The sequence below is a fragment of the Engraulis encrasicolus genome, chromosome 12 (assembly GCF_034702125.1).
Source record: "Engraulis encrasicolus isolate BLACKSEA-1 chromosome 12, IST_EnEncr_1.0, whole genome shotgun sequence".
Lineage (NCBI taxonomy): Eukaryota > Metazoa > Chordata > Actinopteri > Clupeiformes > Engraulidae > Engraulis > Engraulis encrasicolus.
Window position 1 is genome coordinate 42,646,383 of NC_085868.1, and position 12,645 is coordinate 42,659,027.

Consider the following 12,645-nt stretch of genomic DNA (forward strand, 5'->3'; position numbering starts at 1 on the left):
CTTGAAACTGTGAAGCGCATTTCTGTGTGGACTGCGACTGGGCTTTGCTTACAAAAATGATGCAAGATGCATGTGAACACTTTGCAACTTCAATATTTTTAGTTAGATGCCTACTTTTGTAAGCCAGATTTTAGCATTTTTGTGGACCGCACTTGCTGATAAAACATTGTTATTAGCTGCGTAAAGACACCCCCCCCCCCCACCCCTCTTTCCCTCTCCTGTCCCGCATGAGATTCGAGCACTGTTCTCACACACACACAACAACACAACTCGATCCCTTGTAGGCCTATGATACCCTGGTGTCTGCTTTAGGCTACTGCTGAAGGCTACAACTTTGCTGCTGAAACACTTTCTCAGGCAAACGTCTGATGTGTGTGCAAACCCGAGGAAGGGGTTCGCGTTTTCCCTTCCAATAAACTAAAAGGCAACTCATTCCAGCTCCAAGCGGCCATCGTTTAAAATTGCATGGCACCCGGTATCTTGCATCCAGATGCCCACTTTGTAGCCTACTATTCATTAATTTGCGCGTGGTGGACGGCAAACTTGTTGCTATATTCCGAGCATCTCTTCCTCTTCCGCGCAAATGAGATCCGATTGTAGCGGTTCTCACTTCTCACACACTGCAGGAGACAGACAGCCTTGCCGTCTCTGTGTCAAAAAGTGTCCGTTGTCCCACATATCTCCCGTTTGAAACTATCTTACGTGTATGAATATTTAAAGTAGGGATATGTTAGATTGCCTTCAAAAGACTACGAAATTGCAGCCGCAGTGGTGTGCCAACTGCCCAGACAACTGCACTAGAATCAGATAACTTCTTTCCTCTCTGCCAGAATCCAGCTACCAACTGGAATACGTGTCTCTGTCATGCGGGCGTGCGTGCGCCCAACTTAGTCCAGCATAGAACAAAATAATAGAATGATGGCAAGTTCAAAATGCGCGGCCCTGATTACATTCTATCCACGGCGGAGTGATTATTAGGTGTGATGAGTCTCCAGGGATGATGTCCACCTAGACATCCTCCTCCTTGCCGACGCGTAGAATGGCAGTAGAATGCCAGTAGAACGCGTATCATCCAATCAGATATCGCAAAATAAATTGACCGGATCTACCTATTGTATAATGAATTAAGTTTCTGTCGTCAGTGACATCATCACGAGGTCACAAGCAGGCAAGTGAGGACGGGAGTCTGCATAATGGAATGTACCCACTGATTCTCTTCCACGCTTGAGGTCACAGCAGCTCATGGTGAGCTGTCATTACTCATTGGACATGATACAGGATCTCTTTTGGATGAAATCACACAGGAGATATTTTGTTAGTGAAATATTGCCTCTTTTCCACTGCCGGTTTTCTGGTAGGCCTACTGCTCGACAAAGCGTGACTCGCACGAAACTATTTGCTTTTTGAATAGGCACGACACAGCGAAAAGTGTCGGGCAAGTCGCGCTGTGTCGAGTTGTGGCCTACCAAAAAAAGGGCAGTGGAAAAGAGGCATATGTGTGCTTTTTTTGTGCATGTCAAATGGAATGGGGACTCGTTGGGGCTCTGTGTGTCCGACCTCTCCTTGTCCATTTGTGCAGGTTGTGAATCCAAAGTCATGTTCATTGCTCACTGCTGGTGCCTTGAGCTGGTTGCGGAGGAAAATGAAAATAGCTCAAATTAGACAATATGATGGGGGGGAGAGAGAGAGAAAAAGAAATGTGAATGAAAAAGAGTTTGCCATTACCTATAATTGATTCCCACAAACCATCAATACAGTGTTCTGATTCAGCGTATTGACTTGCATCAGCGAATTCTCAATCAATTCCACGTAGAATAGTCAACTCATGTAAGATGAAAAGTGGTGATGGTTTCGCATGGTTTGTGTGCAGCGTGTGTGCATGTGTGGGTACTGTTGTGTGTGCAGGCATATTGTTCTCCACCAGTTTTACATGGACGATAGCACATTTTTTTCCACCTAGGGGACTGCCTGCTTAATGGGACCGTGTCAGCACTCTTCCCTTCATCCCCTTTGCAAATGTGCATAAAAACCTCTGACAACGCATCAATGCTCATTCCAGCTTTATCTAACCGCTGCCTTCATTGTGTGCCAGTCACCTTGTGCTAATACATTTACTGTGAAGCACCCGTCCAAGTCGACTTGAGCAACACCCCTTTTGGCAGTTCCACCCCAGATCAGCTGAAAAGGGCATCTGGGCTGAGGTCACCCCCCACTGTTTCCCCCCAGGGTTTACACTCTTACACTATTTAAGCACATATGGGTCTTATGGTACGGTAGCCCCTTCTGAGTGTGTCAATGCAAAGACATTTCTTAAACTTGGAGATTAACCTCTCAATTGAAGTTAAGCCTCATTTACCCTAGTTTTTTTCATTTTGGATATGCAACTGTGTATGGTATAGGACTATCTGCTTGCACATATGGGACAGAGGCTTTGCATATCCCAACTTATTGATCACCCTGATTTAAAATGTTCCTCAGCCACCTGAACCCCTGCATACTGCATATAACACAAGGCTCCTCATTGTCTGGTGGGGGAATTTGAAAAATCATGTTGGCTACTCTGTTGATTATAGTGTATTGAAAAGTTTCGCACTTAATCCTTTTAATTTTAAAAACCAAACTGAGAAACTTGTATTGTAATATGTAAGCATAAATGAAAGGGTCTTTTACTGTAGTATCCGAATTAGGACGCCACAGTAAACATGCTTCAAAGAACACATCATCTTATTAAGTAAGGGTTAACGTTCGGCGAGAAGGTCGCTACCGTGGAATAGCAGCACAACAGAGAGAATCTTTAGACCCCGACGCGGAGCAGAGGGGTCTTGTTCTCTCTGAAGTGTAAAACACCTTTTACTTCTCTCAATTCATTACATCACGACAGCTACGGAGTGACATGCCATACATCGCAGGTGACAGAGCGAAGAGTCGAAATAGAAATTAAACTCTGAGTGTATGGTTTTAAATTAAGCAACTCCATAGGCCTACATTGAATTGAATACATTAGGAGAAGAGAAAGAAGTTTCTTGATGAAATGGATAACATGTTGCACAAGTGAGAACAGTGATGTAGCGTAAAATACAAGCTGGACAGAGGAAACCAACCATACAGTAATTACTTCAAACACAGCTTTTCCTTTCATCGAAAAGCCTGTTTAACTTATCAATTCTGAGGGAAATTCTGCTTCAGTAACACAAAGTGGGTAATCCATGGGGAAAATATTTTGCTTTGCTGGATGCAGACAACAGAAGGTCCTTGAAATATGCATGATTATTTACCAAACTAATGTGATTATAGCCAGAAGAGAGACTGTGTTCCAGCAGGCCATTAAGTGGAGACTGGGGTTTAACTTGGGATCAGTGTAGGGTGGGGAGTTTGATATCTCTTCCCTGCCTGCTCATTACTATACAATAAAGAGAAGGGGATAGAAACCCTGTTGTGAATTTGTCACACTCAAAGGAGAATCAACAAAACAGGGCTCTAATGTCTGAGTTGTGATAACTGGGCCTTTCAATATACTGGTTTCAGACTAATTTACTGAATGTCCAAGGATTCAGCATTTTTTGTTCTGGGATTTTTTTTTTCAGCATTATCGCGGTGCACCAAGCAGGCATGTGCACTTATTTCATGGGAGTCACATGGCTGATCTGATTAAAATGATCTGACTTCCTGTTTGAAAGTGGGCCAACCCCATTGTTTGGTTTCTTTATTTAGATGTAAAATGTGTTTAGTCCATCCTTTGCCTGCCAATTACTATAAAGTGACATTTACTTCTAATCCTTGATAGATTTATTACCAATGTGACGGTAAACTAATGGGGGAAAGCAGTTCTCTTTTTCTAAGAAACATGTATAACATGGTTACATAAGTATAACATGGTTACATCCATGAAAAGAGGAATATATGAAATTTTGAGAAGGAACAAAATAAAACAAATTGAGTGAAGCAAGTAGGTTAGCCACCAGATCCCTGAAGTGGCAGATGCAGCAGTGGCACTGTGCGTCTCAGCATGGCCAAGTTGAATGCTGTGAATTCATTCACTGTCTTCCTAGGGCTACTGTTTCAGATAGCCATGGGCAGCCATGTGGCCTAAAAACAAAAAGATACACACACTCCCTCTGTATGATCCATGCAGTTGCATTCTGAATTGTATATGCAAATATTGTCATGAAGGCCAACTTGCTAGGCAGCTCAGCCTTGAAATATCAGGGTCCCAGAGCTCTGTACTGTACACTGGCGGTGTGTGATATCTCACCTGATACCACGAGTAAGTATCAGGAAAGGGAAGGCAAGACGTTTGCAATGTGATCAGGCAAGCAGGTCTTTCAAGGCTGCAAGGTGCAGAAATCATTTAAAACATGTAGCCTACCACAGCCCAACTTCAGACCTTGGTTTTCTTGTGATGATGGTGTTTTTCTGGATGACAGCTGATGACTTGAGGGTGAAGGCATTCACCTCGCCTGCCACCACAGATAGACAGGTGCAGGAAGGCCGACATTGGGAGGAGCTCCAGTGGACAGTCTTGACAGCTCTGACCGGGTCATCATCGTACAGATTATCCTGCACAAAGACTGGACAGAGACTGTTTTCAGATGCGGATGGTAGAGCGAAAGAGTCAAAGCATACTCAGAGCCAGAGGTCACTACAGTAGGCTACATTTGCATGGCTGAGGAAGAACTTCTTGAATGTTTAATTTTGGATGACAATATCCCTGCTACAGTGTGGTACCTTGGTTATTATTGTTAAGTATTGCCAAAACAGGTTTATGTTTTACTGTATGTGTCTTGATAAGCCCTCTTGAACTTAGTGGACTACAGTAATTATGTATATTATGTATATAAGACAGAATGATGACAAGCACCGGCGCACACCCAAATTGCATTTGAAACCAACTGAAATGCTGATGCTCTAAGATGAATTGACTGCGAGAGCAGATATGACTGAATCAGTGCCTAGTAGCCTAACAAACAGTTATCAATCCCCATTCTCTCGCAGCCTGTTAGGGGTCTTACACACCAAGGCGGTAAAGCGTCGCGGAACGGCCGCGTTTTTTACCGGCGTCTGTGAAAATACATTGTAATCAGGGCTCTAAATTAACACACGCCAACCCGCCAAACACGGGTGAAAATTAATTTTGGCCGGTAGAAAAAAATATCTACCCGCCCATTTGGCTAGTAGCGCCCGAGTAGCCTACAGTGTGAACGGTAAACGGCGGCTTGTATGACAACGATACGGCAAGATTTCCTACATTACCCATAAACACTCCCGTCATGACCCCACCCCACCGTGAGCTTTCCGAAGCAGCAGCCACTTCATGCTGCTGTTGCGCGCGCCAGGACAGAACGCATTTCAGAGCTCTTGTGCGCTCACACTACTGTATTTTGACAGGCAACTCTCCCCTGCTCCTGTCGCTTTCGCTCCACCACTTTTAACGTCACTATTAGGCCTACTGTTACTATTAGCATTCACCGACACCGACACACCTTGCTCTAGCAGGCTGCCTTTTTAAGCTGCTCGGACCTGACCGAAGAGTTTCAAAAACAGGAGTGTTGTGGAACGAAATTGCGACAAGGGCAGAGGAGGAGAACGGGCTGTCAGAGTAGTGTGAGCGTAGCTGTCAGTTGTCTTCTGAAATGTTTTAAGTCCTGGCGCAACTAAGTTGGAAAGCCCACGCCATCGGAAAGAAGGGCAGACCTTATGCCCGTGCGAGTAGGCTACGTGCGCTACGTACGCTATGGAAATAACAAAGGAAGCTAACTTTTCCGTGATATTATTTGCTTTTAGTTAAACATAGCGTAGGCTTCTTGTTATTTTGTTGCGCATGGTAGAGAAGAGCTCCTGGAGGAAATAATGGTGCCTATAGCGTCATATTGTAGGCCTAGGCCACATAAACACACAGCACACACGACATCATATCCATTATTGCACAACGTGTGTGTGTGTGTGTGTGTGTTGACCTCTCCTCTCCTCCTCTTCTTTTCCTCTCATCTCTTCTCATTCCTTGGAGCGAGAGGTTTTGTAGTGTTTGGCTGTGTGTTTGGTTTAAAGGTCTGTTGTGTGTGTGTGGCTTGTGTGATATGATTCATTGTTTTCAGAGGTAAAAATAAGAATAAGAAGTTAAAAAAGTATATATAATATACTTATTATAGACCTAGTATGTAGGCCTATAGTGTTTATGTGTTGTGGACATTTGAATAAAATAACCATAATAATAATAATAATAATGTAAAAAAAACACAACTAGCCTAACGCATAGCCTATTTTGGCAAGATAAAAAAATGGCTAGTTGAAGTCCTGTTTGGCTGGTAAGAAAAAAGGTCTACTAGCCANATTGGCTGGTGGTGGAAAAAGTAAATTTAGAGCCCTGATTGTAACCTATCTGTCCTTACACACCAACCGGCGGTAGTCGGGCGTTAGCGGCGCGGGAGCCGGCTCCGCGCCGCATTTGGAAAATAGAACTCCAGCGTATTTTTCACGCCGGCAACCGGCGGTGTCTCATTCAAATGAATGGCAAAGTAGCACGCTAGCTTTAGCTGTGGGGAGGGTTTTGAACAGGACTGGCCGCGCACGCCGACGCTGTCAGTGTGCAAGGCAGAGAAAAGCACGCCGGCCAAAACTAAGCAGAAAGACCGCGTCCGTCCTGCGACCGTTCCGTTCCGCCTTGGTATGTTTTGGCCCTTAGTGAAGGAGATTTGCCTGGTAGACACGTCCACCAACTGGCCAGAATCAATACCATATTTGCTTACCAATCAAATTTCTCCAAGCATGATTGCCTATTTATTTAACCTCCCTGGCAGTCAGTTTTACTCCGAAATACATTCATCAAAGTGGTTGGTTGACCCAAATAGTTGCTGCCTTTTGAATGCATTTGAGTTACACTGTGAAGGGCAGACTGAATTGTTTTTATTACTAGTTAGTGCTTCAATGGCTACGTTTACATGAATTAATCATTCAGAATTAAATAGTTACGTCAACTTTACTTTGATCTTTCATTTAACATATTCACTAGCAAGTCACGTAAAAATACGTTTTGCCTCCCATGCGTTGGCTCCCAAACCATTTGAGTGTTATTATAGCTAATCAAACCACCTCCTGATCATGTCACGTCACGTCTCCATTTACTTCCTAGCTAATCAAAACATGTCCTGCTAGCTAGCCTGTTCCTAAACATATGATGAAAGGATAAGGAGTTTTGCTGTCATCAAGATAGGTGTAAAATGGAAGGTTGTAATGAAAAACAGCACGCAACACAGTAGGAAGTAACCTAATTTTGGGTGAGTACTTGTCAGTGGTGCCAAGTTAGCGACTTTGTCGCTATATTTAGCGTCTTTTTGACGGCCCTGGGCGACAAAAAAACTCATCCAGCGACTTAGCGACTTTTTGGAGCATCTGCGACTTTTTAAAACGCGTATTTTCAATGACAAATTCATTCCACATTTCCACATAATTGTGACTCTGCGCCGCCGTCAGAAGCGTTTCCCACGGTTAAGCAGGGCTGCAGATAAGCTCTGATCTCCAAAAAGTAGCTAGCACCGCCCATCTCTACTGTGAACGAATGCATGTGGGCACGTTTTCTGTAGATCAGCGCGCCATGCGTGATGCTGTGACGTCATACGTAACGTCATAACGTCATCTAGCGGACTTCTAGCGACTTTTCAGCGAGCCAATAGCGACTTTGGCTGATTTTCTTTTGGCAACACTGGTACTTTGGCACGTCTACTTTTATAAACAGAAGGAAAACTGCCAGTCAAGTGACAGTAGCTAGCTAGCGTTTCAGATGATGTGGCTCTGAACAATAGCCTGACCAGGTGATTTTTGCATCGAAATAGTTTACTTGGAAGCTACTGGAGTTGTTCTTCGGGCGTGAAAATGCATTTAGACCCGCAATTTAAACTCAGAGAGTCAGAGCGCACCCGTGACAAAAAAGGCTCTATCTCATTTCGAATGTTGAAAACGCTATTTTTACCTAAACCAGTGCTCGCTTAAAGCGGAATAACTTCGGAATGGAATAAGCTAGAAACAACCCATAAAAATATACAGACAGCTGAGTTTGTGGCATGTGTTTGCTGACATGTGTCTGTGGGTTGAAGACAATATATTCGGTGGCTGTTCAAAAAATGACAAAAAGGAGTGTTTACATGACGTTTTCATAGCGGAATTAAGCTTTAAACAGAGTTAATTCTGAATTGAATGTCTCATGTAAACATAGCCAGTATGTGCTGTTGTCAGGTCAGCTATGATGTGATCCTCCCTTTCATCACCTAAACCCCTGTCCTATCTGTTTTCTATGGCAGAGCACTCATGACAAATAATCTAAGCTGCACCCTCTCTCTCAGGGAGAAAACAGATTTCAGCACCATTACCATTTCAGCACTAGGCTTCTGAAGTCTGCTGTGCTCCAACAAAGGGACGTTTTCAAAGTAGCAGGGATGAGGAGATAGTATCACCAGTACGCGTCTCATAATAATAGAGCCAATCACCTAGAACCACTCTACATTGCTGAGCTGTATGCTTAGGTGTGCTGTTATGCCTCTTCTCCGGTAGGCCTACAGCTTGACACAGTGTGACTCAGCCACCACTTTTTGCTTTACGATTGAGCTGTGTCGTGCCTGTTCAAAAAGCAATAAATGGCGGCTGAGTCGAGCTGTAGGCCTACCAGAGAACTGGCAGTGGAAAAGAGCCTATTGAGTGTTAGAAAGTGCCTATGTGCTCATGCACCTCTCAATTATAGCTACCTGCTAAACCGAAGGCCCATCAAACTTAATTTAGATGAAAAGAAAACCTTCAAAAAACAAAGAATGGATGAAGTCATTGGGGGTGGACAACAAATATTTCACTTCCAATGCATGCTTTGAGAGTGCAAACCAACTGCACTGACAAAGAGTTTCAGATCAGCAAATACAATATTTGCTTAATTTAACCCGACTTCTGGCATTACACTCTCTCACATCCACATGTCTACATGAATACAGATGGAGACAGATTATTTCGCTGGGTGAGCAGATTCCAATAATGATAAACCTCTGTGCCTGTAGGAAAGTCATAATAGCGGTCTGTGGCTCAGCTAGCACCAAGTCACTCAAGAAAAAAAGCACCCGATTTGGGCATACAATAAACTGGTGCACACAAGGCCTTATCACTAGGTCATATGGAGAGAGGAAGGGCAAGCGTTATTGTCTTCCCTATAAATGCAAAACACAGTCATGCATGCTCTGTGCAAATGAGTTGAGCTAGGTGAAATTTTAAATGGAGGGGTGTGGAGATCATATCAGCCTCACCCAGCCAATAGGAGTCCTCGTTTTGGCTGCTTATTAAAAGCTCGGCTAAGCACCGTGACAAAGCACACATACTGTGGTCTGACTTACTGCGACTGGGTGACATGACATGTTTTATTTGAGCTAGCACCAAGTGCAGTGACATAACCTGCTATTGAAGGGAAACAGGCTGATGTTACAAGTTCCTGAAGTAGATTGGTGACCTTAATAAGCCATTAGCTTTTTTGATCAATCATCTGAACATTGTTTTCAAATAGACAAAAGGGGGGGGAAGCAAAACTTCATAATATATATCATATAGTCTGTGTATATATACAGTACACAGTATAAAAATAAATATTTCTGAGTAATTGTGTTATTTTGGACTGCAGCGTAGTTGTTTGCGCATTATTAAATTGGCATTAATCAGCAATGGTCACAAACCATGTTACTGTTTCTGTGGAACACTGAGCCGTTGTGGAGTCTTGATTCTGCACTGCCTTCTGCTGATCCTAAAAGTCTATAACTGTGAGAGTCTCCCTCCGACAGCCCAGTCCTGACCCCTTGAAATGACTGACTGATGAGAGTAGACCATAGGCCCTGATACGGACATCCCAGCGGAAATCACAAATCACTTTAGCTGAGGTCTGGTATTGTAATGTGCTCCACCATGCGCTGGCTGGCTGCCACAGCTAGCAGCTAGAAGAAGCAGCAAGCAGCCTGGTAGGTGGTAATGATGGACTTGGCCATCCCATGGGAGGGATGTCTAGGGATAGTCTGCTGGAAGGCAGAGGCAGTGTGCCGAGTTGACTGCCCTGGATAGAAAGAGGGAGAGGAGTAGAGAAGGAAGGAGAGGGCTAGAGAGGTCGAGGAGCTGTGAACTCCACTGTGGAAGTGTGAGAGAGGTCGAGGAGCTGTGATCTCCACTGTGCAAGTGTGGCTTTGATGGAGCATTTGCAACAGCCTTGAAATGAGGCATTGAGGAGTCAGGGGTGAGACTGAAGAGGCCACGGGGGAAAGCTGACTGAACAGAGCAGGAATGGGGAAGGAACATTCTGGATGTGCTGGAGCAGAAGTCGTAGATGGAGGGACTGGGAGTAAACACAAAAAAAGTTTTTGTAGCCAAAGTAGCTTGTGTACACGAGGCCAGTACAACAGTGTGTATTGTATTTGATTCTATGACTTAAAAAAGACCTGGCATCTTCCCCTCGGTACCCACACCTCCCCATTTATCTGGCTGACTCTATCTGGCTGAGTAAGGCCAACCTTGACATTTCACCTGTATCATGCAGGAATCAAGCTCTTGCTGGGCATGTGCAGTAAGTCCCTTACCATGGGACCTTATTACTGTGGAGTTCTGTTCCGTGACTCGGGTCATTTCCCCATCCAGCTCAGGATTTCTTGTGGTGAGTGTGGTCTGCTACCTTTTTTTTTTGATGGATGCTTCTTGTGGATTTACCTTGACTGGTTACCTGGACAATAGGGAAATCTTTGATGGTGGCACACCTAAGGGAAATCAAACCTGACGCCGAAGGGGCTATTTGTTTTACCTATCAGTAGAACATTGTTTTGTTTTCCCTTTAAAATAATAATAATACTATTTTTGTCACTATGACATAACCATCTTTCCCTGGAACAATGGAAGGCTCGACTAGGATTATAAGAAAGTATGACCACCGACATGGACAACCAAACCATCATGCACCTAAAAAAACTCATTCAAGCATAATGTCTTCTTTCTAGCAATACTACCTTCAAATGCTGTATAATGGTGGACATTGTGAACTATAGGCCTCTACGTGTTGATGGTTTTTAAAAAAGTCTGTTTTGCTATTGTAACATACAGTACACCATTTAATAGATGGGTCTACATCATGTACTACACTGTACAAAGAATCATATTTGTTTAGGTCACTCAGCCTTAGAGGCTCACTGCTTGAAGAGCTCAGATGGACAGTCATTTGGGATGCGCTAGTTTCATGAATCCCGAATGACTCTACTGCCCTAGTTTCATGAATCCCGAATGACTCTACTGGATTCACCAGCCCATCTTCTTAACCTGTCTCTCAAAGCTGTTTTCCCCCACTGGGGTTTCAGTCCTACTGAGATGGTAGCATGCTGAAAACATTTTTTTTCTAGAGAACCTTAATATGGGTTCATTAACATTTTAACAGTAAGGAAGAATAACTAATGAGAAGACAACATGTTTGTGTTTTTTCTTCTTTTCTTCCCACATCTATAATCATAATCATCTTCGATGTTGACAGGCATAGCTGGCATGACTGCCATATGTTTGAGAGATGAACTGTGTCACGGCTCAAAACATCTGTTTTTCCCAGCGAGCATGAGTGAAGCTGCTGAGTGTTAATTATGCCTGCCAGTGGAAGCTCAACTATGGCAAAGGTCCTCTGCAAGTTAACGCCGCCCGTCTTTTGTCCCGCTTGAGGGATAAACAACAGATAAGCCCCATAGCTAAGGGATCACATTATTCTATTGCCATGCTCTCTATCCTGTATGCTGTGTGTTCCCAGCTCACCTAGTGCATCTTCCTCCTCACCATCACACTTGAATATGTTGCAAATTAATGCCACACTGTACATGGCTTGGAGACTTCTTTTTCACAACTGATTACTGCTATTCTGACTACCTACCGAACAGTACAGGGCTGGTCTGGGGGAGGAATAGGGCCCGGGCACTTTTGACTTCAAGGGGCCCCTCATAATTAGTGAGGCATAACTGACTCACCAGAGGACCCTCATAGGTAGCCTGGGCGAATAGCCGACTGTTGACTCCGTCAATCAGTCTGGCAAAAGCCATGAGGAATCAGTCTCCGTGGACGATGGGAGATGGTCTGATCTTACTCTATCATTTAAATTAATTGAAGTTCCAAACTCAAATTAAAACCCATATTGTGCTTTATTAGCATGCCTGTTACGTTATAGCGTCGCAAAAGCATACAAATAACAAAACGAAAGTGTGACTATAGTTACCTTAACCAATCAGTAACGGAGCTCGCGGGTGAGTTCTACGTCACCACTCTCAACTGTTTGCTGATTGGCGAAACACTAAGAGAACCGAGCTCGAGGCTTTTGCCAGACGATGTGCGGAGCCAAAATCTTTGGGTGGAGTACAGAGGATGGCGTCGCGAGGCTACCTCATAGTCCCCTATTTTCAGAAATGAATACACTGTACATATATCTTTTTTTTAACATTTCTAAAAATAGGGACCCATGAGGGTGCGTGGCCCACCGGGAAATGCCCTCTGTGCCAGATGGCCAGTCCAGCCCTGAAACAGTACATTCCCAAATCATGGGTTTCATGTTGCCTGGCTACCACCAGACCTAATCACAAGTGAGTGTCTTTCAGATTGGAACGATTGTGTAGAACTAAAGGG